Raw genomic sequence first — 19,026 nt, 5'->3', positions numbered from 1 at the left:
GGCTAGATAGATAGATAGATAGATACGGTGATAGAAAGACTCAAAGTGCCAAAGGTTCGCTAAGAAATGCTTCGCATTTAAAATGTTAACAGCGCATAAAAAATTTATGCGCTCTTGACCTCTATTTGTTCCCTCCCTTTGCTAACTTTTTATGCGACGTTTAAAGTCTGGGCAGGGTTTAACCGAAAGATATTTTTCCCTTGAAATAAGCTCAATATTGCACAAGCTAGAAAGAATTAAACTGCACTCTTACGGTTCCCCAAGGAGGTCAGAATCTCTTTCAAAGTGCTCTCTCTATTTTTGTGTGTGTACGTTTCGCTTTCGTCTGTCGGCATGCGCGCGCTATATACCATTCCTGCTTAGTTGCTGGGATCGGCCTAATGGGATTAAGGGGGATTAGACGAAGCGGATATGGTAAGCATACCGGGCTAAAGCTCTTTCATGAAAGCTACAGCTCAGCCGAAGCCTGCCTAATAGGCTGTGGTACGTTATTAGCTGAACTAAAAAGAGGGAATGAATCGAGAAAGACTTGTTTCTTTTTATTTCGTTTTTTTTTTCAGACACAGTCAACAGGCAGTGAAGCCAAGGAAAGCTTAGGCGGCTTTTAATTGAAGCGTATGGTAATTCTGGGATAAGGGGGCGATGAATTAAAATGGACGAGAAAGCTATGCACTGCCAGTAGGGATCGAACCAAGAACCTTCGCATCCACAACCGCACGTTATGCGAAGGTTGTGAGCAGGGGCGTGGCCAGGACTTAGTCTAAGGAAGGGGGGGGGGGGGCGGTACGACCTTCTTTATGTGTGTTTGTATGTGTACGTCTAAATATGTTAATGCAAACTTTAAGAAAATTCGGCAGAAGGGGTTCGGGGGTGAGCACTACCTCCACACCCCCCCCCCCTCCCGGCTACACAGTGGTTGAGTGAACGTATCGTTAGTTTGGTAGCAACCGGCAGCGCACTGTTTTTAAGAACACTTCAGTTTATTTTTCTTTAATCTCGTAAGTACCACAGTTCAATTAAAGACTACAGATAACGACCCCTATGCTTTCCTTGACTTCAGTATCATTAGTTAACTTCGTTCCGCTATATTACAGAGCTTTAATTAGAAGCATAAAGAACCCCGAGCTAGGACACGCTATCGACCAGGCGTGTACAGAATATCTGCAAGATGTTGCAGAATGGCGCAGTGATGCGACTGGGTCTCTGGGTATAAGCAAAGCCGGCTCGGAGAGGCACTGTTTCAAAATACTGCCTCCTATTCATAGCTTCGGCACTGCACCGTATTTGCGGCCACTGGACGCTGCAGTCGGCGCTCCGGCGCTCCATCGTCATAACTATAGCGTGCAGTGCAGCGACACTGCGGGAAAGACAGGGAGCATGCTGCATGCTGCAGTTGCGACAGCGCACTGCAGACACTCTTTCGCAGTCTGCTTCATAAAAAGCGTGCAGAGTGGTGTATATATATATATAAACGCCCGCGGTTTCGCCAGCGGTCTTTATAATAACACGTTTGTATACACAGTGTGTCACAGTACTGAACCGTGAAGTTCTAAAACTGCGCGTATGCGTTTTGTGTCGGGCACCGCCTGTGCAGGGCGCCAGCTCAAAATTTATGCTCTAACGTTGCCAGCTCCGTTGAAAAAGAAAGAAAGAAAGAAAGAAAGAAAGAAAGAAAGAAAGAAAGAAAGAAAGAAAGAAAGAAAGAAAGAAAGAAAGAAAGAAAGAAAGAAAGAAAGAAAGAAAGAAAGAAAGAAAGAAAGAAAGAAAGAACTCCGTTGCTATTCGTGATATCTTCTTCAGACGTGCATGCGTGTTTAAAATTTCGTAAGGGTGCGCCAGTATTGAAAAAAAAAAAAATGAAATGTCGAATGGAATGGCCTCCTCTTCGATACTACCTTCGAACTGAATAGCGGCTAATCGTACACGCGAATATGTTTCGAGTAGTTTACAAATGTTTCGAAATGTCAGCTGCACTGAAATAAATGCGAAATCGCCGCGAAAGTACGATGGATTCTTTCCCCGAAGGCGTCGGACATATAAAAATGAGGTGTTGAGTAGTTCAGCAGCAGCCTTTTTGCTTGAATCCGAGAGCCCAGACTTTACGGACTCTATACAACGGTTGTTCGCGCTCTCCGAACAGTTGTGTGCAGTTCACCAATCTGCTTATTTGTTCCCGACCCCCCCCCCCCCCCCCCATTTGTGCTATAATTGCTCATTTATTTATTTATTTATTTATTTATTTATTTATTTATTTATTTATTTATTTATTTATTTATTTATTTATTTATTAAAAAAATACCCTAAGGGCCCTGCGACGAGGGTATTACATAGGGGGGCAGTACATTCGAAAAAGAAGCGGAGAAAAAAAAACACAGCTGTGGAACATATATAAAAGACGGAATTAGTACACCATTATAGCAGGAACATCATGTGTAACACAAACAAAAAGCTTTGATAGTTTTTGATTACAAAATATACAAACATAGTAACAGTGGTAGGTGGAGCATTACATTAAACTCACACTGATGCTAAATGTATTGTTGCGTACATAACAAAAACAGTTAGTGCTATCAGTCGAAGTAAAACTTTTCGCGTAAGAAAGCCTGAAAAGATGATAAATTAGTTTCAGTCGCTATGTATGACGCCAGGTTATTCCATTCAATGATTGTGCGTGGTATAAATGACTTAGCGTAAAGAGATTAGCGGCAATCTATGCGTGCTAGTTTGTTATCATGATGTCATCTTAGTCTGTTATCATATTACGAATACTAGTATGGGAACGTAGCTTTCTAATTATAAAACGTTAGAGGCCTCATCAAGCGCGAAAATTGACCGTCGGCGCCAACACGAGTGATGCAAACAATCGTCACGTGATAACGTCACAGATCACCATAGTTTGTGACGTCCTCATGACGTCACACAACTTGACGTCATCACATGCCGTCGTCGCTTGGTCAAAGGTGGGCCGATCACGGAGGCAATGCAAAGCCAGGTGGGGTGCAGAAAGCTAGTAGTGACTCCGATCCCGGAGGCAGTGCAAGACCACGTTAGGTGCAGAAAACTTTCGGAGGGATGTGCGTCTACTGAGAAGAAAAAGAAGAACAGGGTGTCTACCGACCGGGAAAACCGGGAATTCTCAGGGATTTTGAGTAGTCTGGAAATTCTCAGGGAAAACTCAGGGAAATTGTGCTCCCATCAGGGAAAATTCAAAGTAACTTTATTGAAAGGCGACGAAAGTCGCGGTAGCGCTTGCTCGATAATTTGTGAATGCATTTTTCAAATCAAACGGCCGCGGCTGTGGGGAAGTGGCGCATCTTGATGCTGTCATCGCCTTCGGAGCGGTGAAGTGGGAGAGAATCCGGCTAATGCGTGGCATGCGGGAACCGCGAATCACGACACATCGTATCGCGCAATGTTGTCAGGGTGTTCTGTGAGTACGCGGTGTAGTTCTGTAATCTTTCTCGCGCGTGCTGTGCGTTAGTGCCCGATATGGTGTTTTTGTTATCGCCGCGTGTCAAGTAACAAGCATGATTAGTTGTAGAAGCGGTAGCAGTAGATGTAACGAGCTTGAGTTATCTTGCAAGCGATCGCGATCGTGCAGGAAGCGGATGTCTTCGACAAGGCTCGTACCTGGCAGGCCATCCCGATCGGCGAGAAAAAAGACGCTTGTTGGCTGTTATCGGAGAGCTCACTCGCTCTGATCCCGAGCTTCAAAGATGCTATTTAGGACTCCGTGAAGAATGTAATAAATTTCCAGGCGAGAGCTAGCGTAACTAAGGGGCCCATTCACAGCAAGTGAAAGCTTTTTTTTTTTTTTTTTTTTCCCGATGAGGGCACTGCTGAAACAAGTTTTAGGCAGTCGACTGAAATTTTTTGGGGGCTGCAGCTCGCAATTACCAGCCACACCACGTGGATGTTTGCTACAAGGCCGAATTACAAAACTTTTCAGAGCCATGGCATAGCGGCGACCGAAATTCGCGACACCGGCACGGGTCCCATGCTCGATACGGCGCGCGATGTCGGAAAACAGTAACGTTTCCGCCATAATCGGATGTGCCGTAATTCAGGCTGTTGCCGTGCTTTCATGCTATCTTAGCCCGCAGCTATATTGCTTTCTTTTTGCGATAGCAATTACATAGACATTCCGACGCGAATTTCTTGCCTTCGCCATGATCTTCCTTATCAAGTCCAAATCGCGATTACATCACCCCGCGCGTAGTATGCTCCATGTGCGAGTGAAAGTGCGCGAGCGCTGCCGACGAACGGGGCTTAAGCAGAGATGAAACGAGCAGACTGTCTCATCCGTGCGATGGGCACATGGAGATAGAAACCCGCGCGTTCATAAGGTGGGGGGGGGGGGGGGGTGGCTGCGTGAGTCCGACAGGAAGTGCGTACTTTGTACCAGCGGGCGTGGTCGCGTGCGCCGCGGTATCTTTAGTGGGGATCAGCAGACAGCTCATACCTTTGTAGGTGTTGTGCTCTAATTGCAAAACTTCCGTTGAAAGCAGTGGCAGATCCCAGGGGGGGGGGGGGGTAGCGACGATCGCCCCCGCCCCCATCCAAAGCCAGCCCCCGCCCCCTCCCTTCAGTGCCTGTCGTCCACCTCCTTTGTCAGGCTGGAGTTTGCTTCCTTTGTCAGGTTGCTTTGCCTGCCACTGTCCAAAAGGGGTAAAGAGAATCTTGTCCCTGCGCTCTACCTCTCATTGCTTTACTCTTTCCTGATTCCCTATGCACATTTCCAACGAAGGCTTCTTAGGTACCGCCATAATCCCCTCTGGGCTGTTGTAAATATGTGTGACCCGCCAAAACGCACTGCTGAGCGTTGGCTTCAGTCGTTGTACCCCCCCCCCCCCCATTATGTACCTGAATCCGCCCCTGAGCCATAGATAGGGCACTTCTCTTAGTGCAGCGGCTGCGTTTCCTGAAGGAGCGAGCTGCTAGCCTATATTCGTATAGAATTCCTCTTTTTTGCTTTTTGCTATTGGATTTACTATTTTGCTCTCGCGGTGAAACTGTGACTTTTTTCTAACGTGCGATGGTTTGCGATGTTGTGCATTCGTGGAGAGCAAACGGTTCGGTTGGGCAACATGATAGCAAAAGCGTTGCATTGCTCTGGGCAACGCGCGAGGATTTGACAACAACCTGCAGCAGCAGAACAAGCGCAATTCCACAGTGCATTAAACCCGCATTTGTTTCGTCTTTACATGTGACACTCTGGCAAGGCATCTAACTGTGATTGCTGCATCTCAGGCTCAACAAAATTGATTTTTTTTTCACGCAAAAAATAAAAAAAAAGCTTTTTCATGTTGCCATATTCAGTTTAAGATTAATCCTTCAGTAACTATGCCTTGCATGAAAGGTCGAATTTCAGTTTAACAAAGTTTCGATATAACGAAGTGAGTTGCCGCTTTTACCAACTTCGCTCTGTTGAGGTTTATCTGTTCTATATGTACTATTCAAATGGGATTAAGTCGTTTTCATTTTCTAACATGCGTATTAGAGAGTGACATCACTGCGCGATATGGTCTCTACCCATCATGACATAAAACAAAGTTCTGTTTCACTCAGGGAATTTTAGCGGAAACACTCAGGGAAAACCTGGAAAACTCAGGGAATTTAGAAATGTCAACTTGGTAGACACCCTGAAGAATAAGATGGCTTTCGCCTTCGTGTCGTCTTAGGCGAATTTATTGAATAAGGGACCCTGTGACCTTTTTCGATTCGCATATAGAACTATTCGATTCGTATTCGATTCATTCTCAGAAATGGCTCTTCGCGTGCACCTACTCAGTGCGCATGCCTACAGAGTGTTATTGGGAACGAAATGAACTTGGTGCAGAGACATAGGGCGCATTCTATATACACCGCTGCACGCTTCTATGATGTATATTTTTATCCCCAAGCATCGTTATTCCCGAACTTTAAACGAGACGCCGATATTGAGAAACTGCCGGCATGCAGTTCCTCTGCGAGGCTATATGTATAGAAACGCGCGTTACCATAGCAACATCAATAATTCTCCTCCTCGCTTCCAGTAATAACCCTGATGGAAATACTGATATTTTAAAATGCTTCGCATGCACTTTGAAACGCTGTATAGGCCTAGTGAACTGACTCGACCATATGCTGCATGTTCGAAGAATGCATTTAACGTGTCTACTATCGCATGGATCCGTTAAAATGCCGCCAACATGGAGTGCTAACGATTTGTATCTTTAGAGGGTTTTAAGGCGAAATCCTTAGATGCCTCATCAAACGCGAAAACTAGCCCCCCCCCTCCCCCCCCCCAAAAAAAAATCCAGTGCTGTCGTTCTTGTGTAGCGATTGGTGTAGTCCTAAATCCTGCGCTAAATGCAGCTCGAACTGTGAAACCTGAGGAAGTTCGTAGCATGGGCACCCAGTGATTCCCGTTGCGCTTTTCTTAGTGTCTGTCTATGAATGATCTCTAGCAGGTGTTCGTCACACCGGAGCCGGAGAGGCGGAGAGGCGACGAGAAGCTCATACCGCGTTGTGACGTCAGGGTTCAGTAGGAACCGAGACTATAGCTTTTAGAAAAATACTGTAATTACTTTTTCAGGGGACACTCTCGCTTAGCAGTACATTTTCTATAGGCTCTCGAGGGCTTGGCCTTTCATCGGACGCCAAAAGAGCGACAACTGAAAATTTTCCTGTCGGTATACCCTTTAAACAGCTCTGCTGTTCACATTTCTGGCTGCAGCCCTGGTTCATTCAGCCCCCTAATTTCATATTTTAGTTGCGCGTTATATCGAATTGAACCGTTTTTTCTCCGCTACATAACATCGACGCGGTTGTTGCTATGACGAAAGAAAGTGTGGTAGCGGCACGCAGGCCAACCGACCCGACTAAGTAGGCCTAAAATTGATGATTGAGCGCAGCAAACCAGTTGATTATTGACCGGCTAAAATGTGGAATATGCGTTGTACCCAACAATATTCTGCAATGCCGTGCGCATTGAAATTCCCTTAGCGCGCGCGACAAAGCCCAACTTGAACAGTTTGACAGACTGGAGTCTTCTATCAACGTGTATGCAGACTGGCGTGCTAGAAACGTTTAGCGTGGGTGTCCGCTTAATTAAGCTAATAAAGTTGCGCTGCAGTGCGAAAGATGAAGTGGGACATCGGCAAGCGTATAATAGATCTGCGTTACGGATGCAAATGAGCTGCGTGGGATGACGAAGCATATGGCAATAATTTTCGGTGCGTAATCAAGCGATTCGAACAAAGCCTGTAGTGTTTGATAGTGTGATGCATGAATCCCTCTGTATAGAATTAACTATAAGGCCGAGTTCTTCTTTTTTAACGTTATGTTCATTCATTCATCAGTCGATGTTCAATCGTATTTACTTTCAGTACGTTAATTGGAACGGACGTTCCCATACTTGCGTGGCGCAAACTCTGTTTTAGTGGAGGCATTTCGTTTGAACTGCCGGACGTGGGCTCCGAGGCTGATTGCAGCCTTTCATTGGGCCGTGTTACGTATGTAGTACCCTAATTAAGTCGTTTAATTATAGCAACTTTCCGGGCGTGAAGGCTAATAGCCGGGCGACGGCTGAACGCATTGTAATGAGACGGCGAGATTTTTTCAGAAAAAAAAAAAAAACGCGTGAGAAACTTTGACCTTCCGGAAGTACTGGACACTCTCTCTCTGCGACGCGTCTTTTACCAACATCGATGGTGTTCTTTTCTTTGTTTTCTTTTTCTAAGGGCGGTGAGTGAAACTTCAAAACTTTACTGATACCAACATTCTATCATGCGGGATGCTGAGGGACCGGGGTCAGAAAGCCTCTTCATGGGCTTGAGACTATCACCAGGAATTTCTCATTCATTTGGCATCATCGGTGTCCGCTTTAACTGCACGACTGAATTCAGCTTTCTTCGGTGTGTCTTGGGATCACCAAGGGCGTTCGCACAGGCTGTATTCAAGAAACGCAAAAGTGCTTTGTGGGTCGACTGCATAGCGATTGGGGACGGCGTTTAACGTCTCCACGAAAGTGGCTGATCGTGCAGTCGTCGCGACGCGTTGCAGAGTGCTCGTCTTCGTGAATGAAGTCGAGGACAGTGGCAGAGTAAATCGGTGATTTTAAAGACGATAGTCTTTATTGGGTAACTTAAACGCAGAAATTTTGGTCTGTCCTTCTGTCTGTCTTTCTGTTTGTCGGCACGTCCCTCGATTCAGCCACTCGGCCAAAGTTGAACCACTTGCCCAAGGGCCAGCCGTCTTGAACTGGTACGGCTGTTCATACTTGTGAACGTTGTCGATCAAAAAGTATATATCATGCATATCTGAGGTGCAACATCAATAGGTAAGTATTAGGTGGCGTGTTCCTTTAATAGAAAATGCATACATACGTAATTTTAAGGACCCTAGTTTCTTAAGCTGCGCTGAAAATGCATAAGAATGGAAGCTTGAGCGAGTTGGTATGCGTTCATCTTTGTTGAAACAGCGCTCACTAGACGACGACGAAGTAAAAGAAGGCACAGGACAGGCGCTGCCTGTCCTGTGCCTTCTTTTACTTCGTCGTCGTCTAGTGAGCGCTGTTTCAACAAAGCTGAAAATGCGACTGCGCTGAAATTTGCCTTCCTCCGTGCCCTTCGCACGAGCTCATTGTTGTGTTTCGGTTTCGGTTCTGTATTGCACTGTACGAATGCCATGGGTTGGTGTTGAAAAACTTTAGTTTTGAGAAGGCCAAGAAGGTGAAAAAAAAATATTTAAAAAATGAAAAAGCAGCGTTGTGGGCGGCCTTCAGGCTGCCGGTTGTGGGCGCCGCTCTGGCGTTCCTGTTTTACCCAGGCCCCCAGGCGACGTGTAAATAAAAGAGTGTGTGGAGAGTACTCGTTGAGTGCGGACGTTTCTCTGCTTCAGCGCTTCGCGCCAAACCGCGTTTTCGGGCTGGCTGGCGTCCCCGCCGGTCGCGTAGGTCACCGCCAGTCTTCGCCTGCTGCTGCGCCGGGACTACCAGCACGCAACACAGCACCCATGTTTCCCGACGTATTGCCAGATGGCGTCCATATCTCACACAGCGCCTCTTCTATCGTCTTTACACGACATTTGCAGCGAAGCACGCAGATACGCGGCCAATTTTTTTTATTTTTATCTCCGCAGACGTCTCACGACACATTGTCGGTCATTCAAGGTGATTTAGGGTACGCTTTCGTGAAGGCAACCCCCAACCAAAGCCGACAAAGCATGCAAGCGATTTTTTTTTCGCGTCGTTGAAGTCCGAAGTTGAGGCGCGGGACTCAAAAAAAAAAAAAAATTGGCCGCGTATCTGCGTGCTTCGCTGCAAATGTCGTGTAAAGACGATAGAAGAGGCGCTGTGTGAGATATGGACGCCATCTGGCAATACGTCGGGAAACATGGGTGCTGTGTTGCGTGCTGGTAGTCCCGGCGCAGCAGCAGGCGAAGACCGGCGGTGACCTACGCGACCGGCGGGGACACCAGCCAGCCCGAAAACGCGGTTTGGCGCGAAGCGCTGAAGCAGAGAAACGTCCGCACTCAACGAGTACTCTCCACACACTCTTTTATTTACACGTCGCCTGGGTAAAACAGGAACGCCAGAGCGGCGCCCACAACCGGCAGCCTGAAGGCCGCCCACAACGCTGCTTTTTCATTTTTTAAATATTTTATTTTTTCACCTTCTTGGCCTTCTCAAAACTAAAGTTTTTCAACACCAACCCATGGCATTCGTACAGTGCAATACAGAACCGAAACCGAAACACAACCATGAGCTCGTGCGAAGGGCACGGAGGAAGGCAAATTTCAGCGCAGTCGCATTTTCATCTTTGTTGAAACAGCGCTCACTAGACGACGACGAAGTAAAAGAAGGCACAGGACAGGCAGCGCCTGTCCTGTGCCTTCTTTTACTTCGTCGTCGTCTAGTGAGCGCTGTTTCAACAAAGATGAACGCATACCAACTCGCTCAAGCTACCATTCTTATGCATTTTCAGCGCAGCTTAAGAAACTAGGGTCCTTAAAATTACGTATGTATGCATTTTCTATTAAAGGAACACGCCACCTAATACCTACCTAGTGATGTTGCACCTCAGATATGCATGATATTTACTTTTTGATCGACAACGTTCACAAGTATGAACAGCCGTACCAGTTCAAGACGGCTGGCCCTTGGGCAAGTGGTTCAACTTTGGCCGAGTGGCTGAATCGAGGGACGTGCCGACAAACAGAAAGACAGACAGAAGGACAGACCAAAATTTCTGCGTTTAAGTTACCCAATAAAGACTATCGTCTTTAAAAAAAAATCGCAGCATGCTTTGCGCGTTCTCCTTAGTCGACTCGAAGGCGAAAGCGGCGTGCTTATTTTAGCGTGCACACTGTATCGCGCGATCGCCGCTTTTAAATATTTGTTTTTTGTTAAATCACGCGAACGTCGCAATGACGAAGTCAACGCGCAGTTCGCGCGCCTCGATCCACGAGGCGCGCGGTTGGTCATGTGACTATTTTTTACGACGCGCCCGATTTTCGCCTTTTCGCTCCAGGTCACATTGGCCTTAAGACATCAAAAGCATATCAGTAGTCTTGAGAAGCACCTGTGCCGTGTCGCCCTGGGAGGACATCAACATCATCATCAGCCTGACTGCTCCCACCCATGTTTCGCCAAATAACCCGGTCGTCTGCTTGCTGCGGCCCCGTTATCTCCGCAAACTATTATTAATCTCATCTGCCCACCTAAAATCCTGCCTTCCACCCTCGCTCTGAGGACAGCACCTCCTCTATTTTGGTGAGGATGACATGACACGGACGCTTGCTTACGAAAATTCATTAAGCCCTTCTGAGAGTGACACACATACAGCTCACGCTCAAGGGCGGCACGTACACCATTTAAACGAGTTGAGTCGCTCCTTTCTTGAGGCAGCATGTGCGTAGGCAAGGGAGTATGAGGATGGGTGAGGGTATACGTTATGTATAGAGAGAGCTACGAGTCGAGGGGCGAGGTGGGCGTCGTGTTTACAAGCGCAGCTTCCTTCCTGCGTAACGGTCTGGTGCGTGCAAGCTGTCGCCTCCTCCAACTGTTTATACGACAACGACGACGCCGCGGTCATTGTTCTCCGTGACAGAGCACGACGGCGTGAGCGACGTCTTCTCACGCGCCTTCGCGCGAGAACTGGGACGACGCGTGCGCGTTGGCTGGCCGATGTTGTCCGCGCAGCCGCGCCGTGTGTGTGTTCTGCGCGCGTGCGCGCGCGGTTGTTTTGTCAGTGAAAGTTCTCAAACTATTCTAATTTCAATCTCAGCATTTGACAGCTCTGTGATATCTGAAGCCGCATTCACTCGTGCGTATACGGCGCCACCGTTCGGGGCTGCCAAAGAATATAACGAGCCACGCATTGCACTGTTAAGAAAAAGAAAGAGTATGCGTGACTCCTTTTGGGGAGTGTTGACTTGCCACGTATATGACTCTCTTTAAAGCGGCACGTTAACTCTCCTGTGTCGCACACGACTATCCGAAGAGAGTATAATTGGTCTCCAAGGAGAGTTGACGTGCCTCTTTAAAGGGAGTCATATACTATAGCAAATCAAGACTCCCCGAAAGGAGTCACACATACTCTTTTTTTGTTAGAATATGGGATAATAATAAAGAAAAAGATAGAGAGCCCTTGATCTATCGGGAAAAAGGGGGCAAATAATAATTGTTGGAATTTTGCTTCCCGAAACCACCAAATAAGTGGGGCTCTTCGATTTTCGGACTTCTGGCAGCTTTCTGGCAGCCAGAGATAGCCAGAGGGTCAGCCAGCTAGTTCCGGTCGGGACAGGAAACAGCGTCTTGGTCACGTGTGTGGGAAACCCGAGACAACCCGAAGCTGCCCCTAGATTACAAAATCGAACGCTGGGACAGCCAGCCTAAACGTAAACAAACGCTATCGCCGTGGCAGCAAACGAAACTTTGCGCCGCGTGCTCGTTGGTTTTTCTGCATTGCCCGCTTGAAAATATGTGGCTAGGTTTGCTGAAGAGCTGAAGCGATATTCTCGAGCATACGGATTTGGGATACGATCACGTACGTTCGCAAAATCGTGCGCAACTCGCCCCGTCCGCGAACAAAACAGCCAGCTGGCGCACGGCGCCACGAAAGCGATGCAAGGTGAGCTGCCGCGCCGCTAACTGCTTAACCAGCTCACGTCCGCTTAGTACGTGTAACAGTCGCTGCACAACACGACGCGAAAATCTCGCGAAAGTGATCGTGTCCCCAAAAGAGCTCGAGGATCTATCGCGTACTACGTCGCACACACGCGTTGACCAGCTTGCGTTTTGTCATAACTTGAGACGTGCGGCGGAGTGCGTGTTATATCTAAAATAAACTTCCGTGTGACGCGTCTTGGACTCGTTTTGGCAGATGTTGCCTGAGCCTCTTTTCCAGTGGCACTCCAAAAATCTCATGTACTAGCTCAGCTTTTATTTGAGCTACTAGGTGATAACCGCGTACATACTGCATGGAATTATTACTAAGAGGTGGAAAAAGACAGCCGACGATGAAATAAGCAACAAAAGGATGTATACATTTCTGAATTCATCTTCGTTTTTTCACATCGACGCGTCGTAGCATAACATTATACCATACCTCATGTACTGGCCCACAGATCGAAGTACGCTCGCACGCCGTTCGCGACCAACGAGCATCACACAAAAAACAACGTCGCGTTCGCTTTTATTCGATCAGTGCATTTTATCAACATCGATGACCTAGTTGAAATAGTTAAGTTCTGACGGGGTTCACGCACGCAAACATGCGACGGAGCGAAATATATCGATCACAATCGTCTCAGCTAAATGCACATAAAGCACACAAAACACCACAATCGAATACTACTACGAAAAAATGAACTCGAAAGCGGTCTCCATGCGTTCGTACGAACGTGTACATAACTTTTGGGACGTGCACGACGCAGTTAGAATGGTTAGAACGCGACAGTTCGCCGCGTTGTTCACGGAAGGAAACTTCACGGGACACATAAGAAAAGCAATAAACATTAGCTCCAAATGCTCGCCGCCACTCGTAATCGCGCCATCTCGCACGGCGGAACGGCGCCGAGCGGCCCGAGCGTAAGGACAAGCAAAGGTGTAGTCCGCAAGCGCCCGCATTGCAATACGTCGAGTCCTCACAAAGATGGCGGCGAGCGCGTATCGTCTCTTTTCGGCGTCTGCTAGCCCGAAACCTTCCAGAGAGCTTCCACGACTAAATTGTCCTGGAAGGTTCTGGCGACCCTCGGGCTCCCCGCGGGTCGGCAGAACCGTCCAACCCGAGAAAAACGAACGCCAACCGGAAGTGCGCCGCGGGGGGGTCGGAGCAACCCGAGAAAAACGAGCGCGCTCTGGCTGGCTCTGGCAGCCCGCGGGTAGCCAGAAGTGGAAAATCGAAGAGCCCCAGTATGAGAGACGCCGTACTGGAGGGCTCCGGACGTTTCGACCACCTTGGGTTCTTTAACGTGCACCTAAATCCAAGCACACAGGCCTCTAGCATCTTGCCTCCATCGAAATGCGGCCGCCGGGGCTGGGATTCGACCCCGCGACCTTAGGGTCAGCAGTCGAGCGCCATAACCGCTAGACCGCCGTGGCGGCGCAACCGTGAAATGTGAAAAGGTGAAACGACAAGTCACATCGGTACAAGACCACGCAGACTGATGTATCAGAAACGGCTGATCGCCCGCAAGCCCGCGATCGAGAGAGCATCGTTTATTGGAAAACAATTATAAAAACTTCGCTTAAAGGGAAGTTGAAGCACCTTTTAAAAAAGATTGTCTCTGCAGTGTGTTATCAAACCACGAAGTTTCACCGAATTCTAAAATCACTTCAGCTTCTCTTTAAAGAGCACATGAAAACGTGGGGTTCGCCGTCTGACAGTAGTCGTATACGTCCTACTGGCTCAATTCAAGAAAGGGAAAATTATCTGTCAGCTTCACACGAAGGGCGATGCAATGATGACGTCAACAGTTTTGCAATTTGACACCTCGTACGGTCTTCAAACTACACGCTGGCGTGACAGGTTGGCGTGGCGTACGTAGCACGTAAAGCAAATCCTTCTCGGTAGAAGCAATGGAGATACTGCAGCTGCCAAACGTCTCATAACGCGTGTGCAAGGTCTCTAGACATAACTTACATGGAGAGCTTACGCTATAGTGTGATCGATAGCGCGCCGCCATGGTGGTGAAAACGTCGTTGCACCGACGGTGCTCCAAATGAAGGCCGACGCTGCGAAAACTGTCGGCGATGTGGAAACGTGCTAAGTGTCTCGTACGCGCTCACCTGCACGTGGCACATTCGCATGCGCCTGTGGCCTTGTGGTCAGGGCATCGCGGGTTTCCTTGCTGGACGTCCCGAGTTCTAATCCAGCCGTCTAACATTTGTCCGCACGCACGCACGCACGCACGCACGCACGCACACACACACACACACACACACACACACACACACACACACACACACACACACACACACACACACACACACACACACACACACACACACACACACCCTTACGTACATAACGGCGACAATTTAAGGCTAAGTAATGCACGTACTTTCGCTTCCATCATCTTCGGTTCGAGTCATGCCGGTATAATTTGGACTCACCTTTACATAATACCAGTCGTTATACTAATAGTTTTGATGTCGCGTTTCAGTCCGTGGGCACTGTGTATATATACCCCCACACACATACATACATATCTGAACATATACAGAACGTCACGGCAACGGCGCGACTGCTAGAGAATATTCGCCTCGAATATCTCAATAAATTTCACTGCAATAATACTGCTGCACTTTGGGACGGATGTGCAGCTATGAACTCTGGCTCGGCGAGACGCGGATTGGCTGAGAAAATTTAAACTCATTGCGACTGTTGACAGCGGACGTTTTCAGCTGGAAAAAAAAAAATGAAGTGCGAGCGAGTATTGGTTAACGAGTTAGTTTTCTGCGAAACAGATTCACGGTAACGTCTTAAATGGTAGCCCTCATTTGCGCATGCGCTGTTCACTGTCTTCTGCGTGCCTTGTAGTCCGCGTTGCTGAGTAAACCAGAGAGAGCCCGTGATTTTCTTCCTTTACTTTGATATGATTGTGCTTGTTTCAACAGCGAGGCTGCATAGCAAATCGTTCCTTGTGAGTCGATCCAGAAAACTATCATAATCATGCATGGGTATGTGCGACAGAAATTGGGTAAGTCCCACTACTCACCACTGGTCCACTAAAAATGAAGAAGGCAACGGTTAGCCCAACAAGTGGCTGCGAAGCGACGGCGGCGAGCCGAAGACCCCGAGGACGTACAAGGATAGAATACTATAGGGAACGGGAAAGGCAACGGCGGCCGCGAGAAGACCCCGAAGCGATGGAAGGCCTACGCCGACGACGACGTGCCCGTGGATATATATGAGAGGTGCGAGCGCTTTGGTTTCAGCGCGAGTTTGTCTCCGGAGTTTTGACATCAATGTCGTGTATGTGACTCTGTGGTTTAGGTTATGGGGGTTCTTATCTGAAACACGAACACAACAAGACGCGCGTGCGAACTTGACCCACGTTTGGATCGCTCCTCGCGCTATCGGAGTGTCAGTCACTCTCGCTAGTACTACGAGGCAGCCCTAACAGTCAGAGCTGTGACCCCCTATCCCGCGGTTCGCATTGAGTCGCGACCGCGGCGGGTTTCAGGCCAGTGGGGGCAGAGACAAGTCTTTCAACTGAAGGTGTTTATTCACCTCAGATACACATCTGCCAATTGCAACGAATAGAGTAGCACATGAAGTTAACAGAACACCTCAGCGGCGGAGTGTTCCGCACTACTGGGGGAAACAATCGTTAACAAATAGCAAGCACACGTCGAGGGAATGATAACTCTTCATCTCACCTCTCGTGGCTTTTGCACTCCGGTCCGGGGCGGTAGTTCGCTCTCCATGGCCGGAGCACTGCAGGGGTTGATGGCGGCGGTGGTGCTCACGGCTTGGGTCCGATGTGGTCAGTCACACCTCCCAAGACCGAAGACCCTGAGGCTCCCGAGAAAGCGACGCGCGTTCCTCAGGTTGCGAGGAGGAATCTCCCCCCAAAAGGGGAAGGAGGGAACGGGGCGTCTTGGCTGCAGAATGAGCGCAGTGCGCGAAGGGCAGCGGGGGTGGCAAAATGCCCCCGTCCAGTAGTAGTAGTAGTAGTAGTAGTAGTAGTAGTAGTAGTAGTAGTAGTAGTAGTAGTATAAAACTTTATTGTGTACAGAAACCAGACAGGCTAGAGCCCCCGTCCAACGCAACCCCTCTCGCCGCTGCGCGCGTAAGCATATCATGAGCCGAGGTGCCGCGTTGGAGACACTGGGTTGCGCATGGAACCCTGCAAGGTCGAACCTCTCTGCGTTGAGAATCAACGTAGAAACAACCTAGCATCACTTAGCTAAAGCCTACCAACAACCTAGAAACAACCTAGAACCTGCATCACCTAGCTAAGGCATAGAAACACCCCAGAAGCAACCAGATTAGTCTTCAGAATCGTCCACTTTCGCTGTTTCAAGCCTTGCGCTGCTTAGTGCAAGCTTCGCCAATTTTTTTTTTCGTCTTCACGTCACTTTAATTCAAGCACAACTGTGTCTAACATGTATTGGCCCGAGAAAAAATTTAGGAGCCCTTCCTAGATCGGGCAAGCTTGGCTTGCGCGTGCTTGGCCTCTGCCTTTTCTTTCCTTCTGAACGGAAACGAAGTCGGCGCAGCGCGCGCGATACAATTCGTGCCCTTTCGCTTCCTCTCCGGAGGAAGCGAAACGGCTCTGATTGGTCGCGGGTGTGAGGGCGCGCCTACGCATTTGGCATCGTGCGTAACGCCGCGTTTCGGCGCCGGCGCCGGAACGTGACGTCATGCGTTCATATCCGGACAACAATGAAATGTGGCGACGTGAAATTACAAGGAACCTCGCTAAAATATCGGATAGCCATTTTAGAAACACCTAATCGCCAACAGGCCCACGATCAAGAGAGCATCAATAAATGGAACATTTCGCGTACAAATACGCATCGGACCGACTCGCCTTCGTGGGCTGCATTCGGCGCGCCGGGCGTTTTCGCGTACGACAACGCCGCCGCCGAAATCTGTAACTTGTAACAAGCTTCACTTAAAGGGTTTTGCCGCAAGGGATGCACATGACATTGTTAGATGTAAATCGCCGCAGATCTAAACCGATCGACGTAAAGAAGCGTGCGGTGTTATACATTTTCGTCGCTGAACTATTTTCTTGAAGTAGCGTTGCTGTGTGGGTTAGAGTGCCATGAGATCGCGTGATCACTGTTGATACTGTCAAACGTCGCAAGACGTAAGATGCATGCGGTCGAAGCCGCACAAGGCTAAGGATGAAGTTTAATGTTTGACGGAAGCCCGTCTGGTCGGGACGATACATGGTATGAAGGTAAAAAACCCCGAGGCACTGCGCCGAAACGTCTTTTTCTGTGTGTTTTAATTTTCACTTGGGTCGGCGCAGTGCCTCGGGTTTTTTTTACCTTCACCAAGGCTAAGGATGGCTATCACCCCGCTCTCCCTCATTACAACGCCACACAGGAGTGGCCAAAGACACTCTTGTCACGGTTGCAGTTGCCTAGAAAGCTTTCGCAGGCAGATATCCTATCTGCGATTGTGAAAGGTACAGCCGTCATCTTTATGAAAGGAAACACGCGATCGCGTGGCAGATAGCCTCGTACCGCACATGTGGCGCGGCGCAGTGGCGAAATGTGAAAAATAAAGGGAGAGAGTGGTGCCGTTCCTTCTGCTGCCTGCACTCCCGTTACTTCTAGTACACTCTGCTCCCGTCATGGATGTGTGCGTATTTGTTTATAAGCTTTATTTTTGATATCAATGTCTTCTTGGGTCATTTCAGCAAACAAGGAGTGCTTTCGATAAGTATTCTTGAAGGTACTTGGAAGCGCAGAACACACAAAATACACAAAAAGAACTGGGGTGCTATCCTGGACTTCCGCCATTTTCTGTCGAATTTGACGTAGGCGTGACGTGTACACAATGATGACGCAAACGCATGAAATGCTTGCGAAACGTGACGTGAAGTGGACATAAAATACAAAGAAACGCGCAATTAAGTAACATTTTGTTTCTGTAATTGTAAATGCAACAACAAAAAATAAACGGAAACTGAAGCATTTAGTTTTAAAGTCGTGAAGCGGACGATATCGTCTGCAATTCAGCGCCATATTTGGAGATGAGTGACAAAGCCATAGTAACTTTTTTAGCCAATAAGTGAGCGAGCCAAGCCAGCGTCGACATTGCAGACATCGTTATTTCGCTGGTTGTTTTGTGTAGGTGTTCTGTGGTTATGTCGGCAGATCGCGAACAGTGGGCCGCGATGTTGCATTTTTTCACCGATCGTCCCTGTATGGGGAGGGTGGTTTGCAACTTACTACCGGAGGTACGATGGGAGCCGTGACAGACGATGACAGAGCGCCTTTACCGCCTGGGCCCTAGCAGCAGGCCGCCGCCGGAGTGGCGGCAGCTCGAGCTCGAGGCGCGGAATGACGGTGCAGTCAGGTAAGCTTGCGTTTCACTCGGGTGGTGTTGAAGTTTCAGCTATGCACATGCTTATTGCAGGAGAACAGGCGGATGGCCGTTCGATTTGGCGACGCACGTTTCGGTGGACGACGCCCGCATCGTTACAAGTATGCGCGTCGACCCCGTCTTGGGCTGCGGTGGCCCTTCGTTCCCAGGGCCCGCGGCGTCCAGAAGCGCTATAAGGAGCTGCACAGCATTGTAAGTATTAATAATGCCCACTCTGTTCCTTCTGTCTTTTTTGTTGCTGTGACTGTTCCGCGTCTTGGTTATCTTAAGTAATGTGCCAACTAGCCCAACAGCCAGCTGAGGTATTTATAACGTCTCCGATGCGCGAAGTATCTTCCTGAACTTTCGTGATCATTAAGATGGTGCTATATGTTTTGCTGAGGATGCGTAAGGACTACTGTAAGTAAAAGTTACAATCATGTAAATATACATAAGCAGAAGCAATAAGAGTTAAGTTTCAGGACCTCAC

Source organism: Rhipicephalus sanguineus, chromosome 10 (genome assembly GCF_013339695.2).
Source record: "Rhipicephalus sanguineus isolate Rsan-2018 chromosome 10, BIME_Rsan_1.4, whole genome shotgun sequence".
NCBI classification, from domain to species: Eukaryota; Metazoa; Arthropoda; class Arachnida; order Ixodida; family Ixodidae; genus Rhipicephalus; species Rhipicephalus sanguineus.
This window is presented reverse-complemented; position numbering follows the sequence as displayed.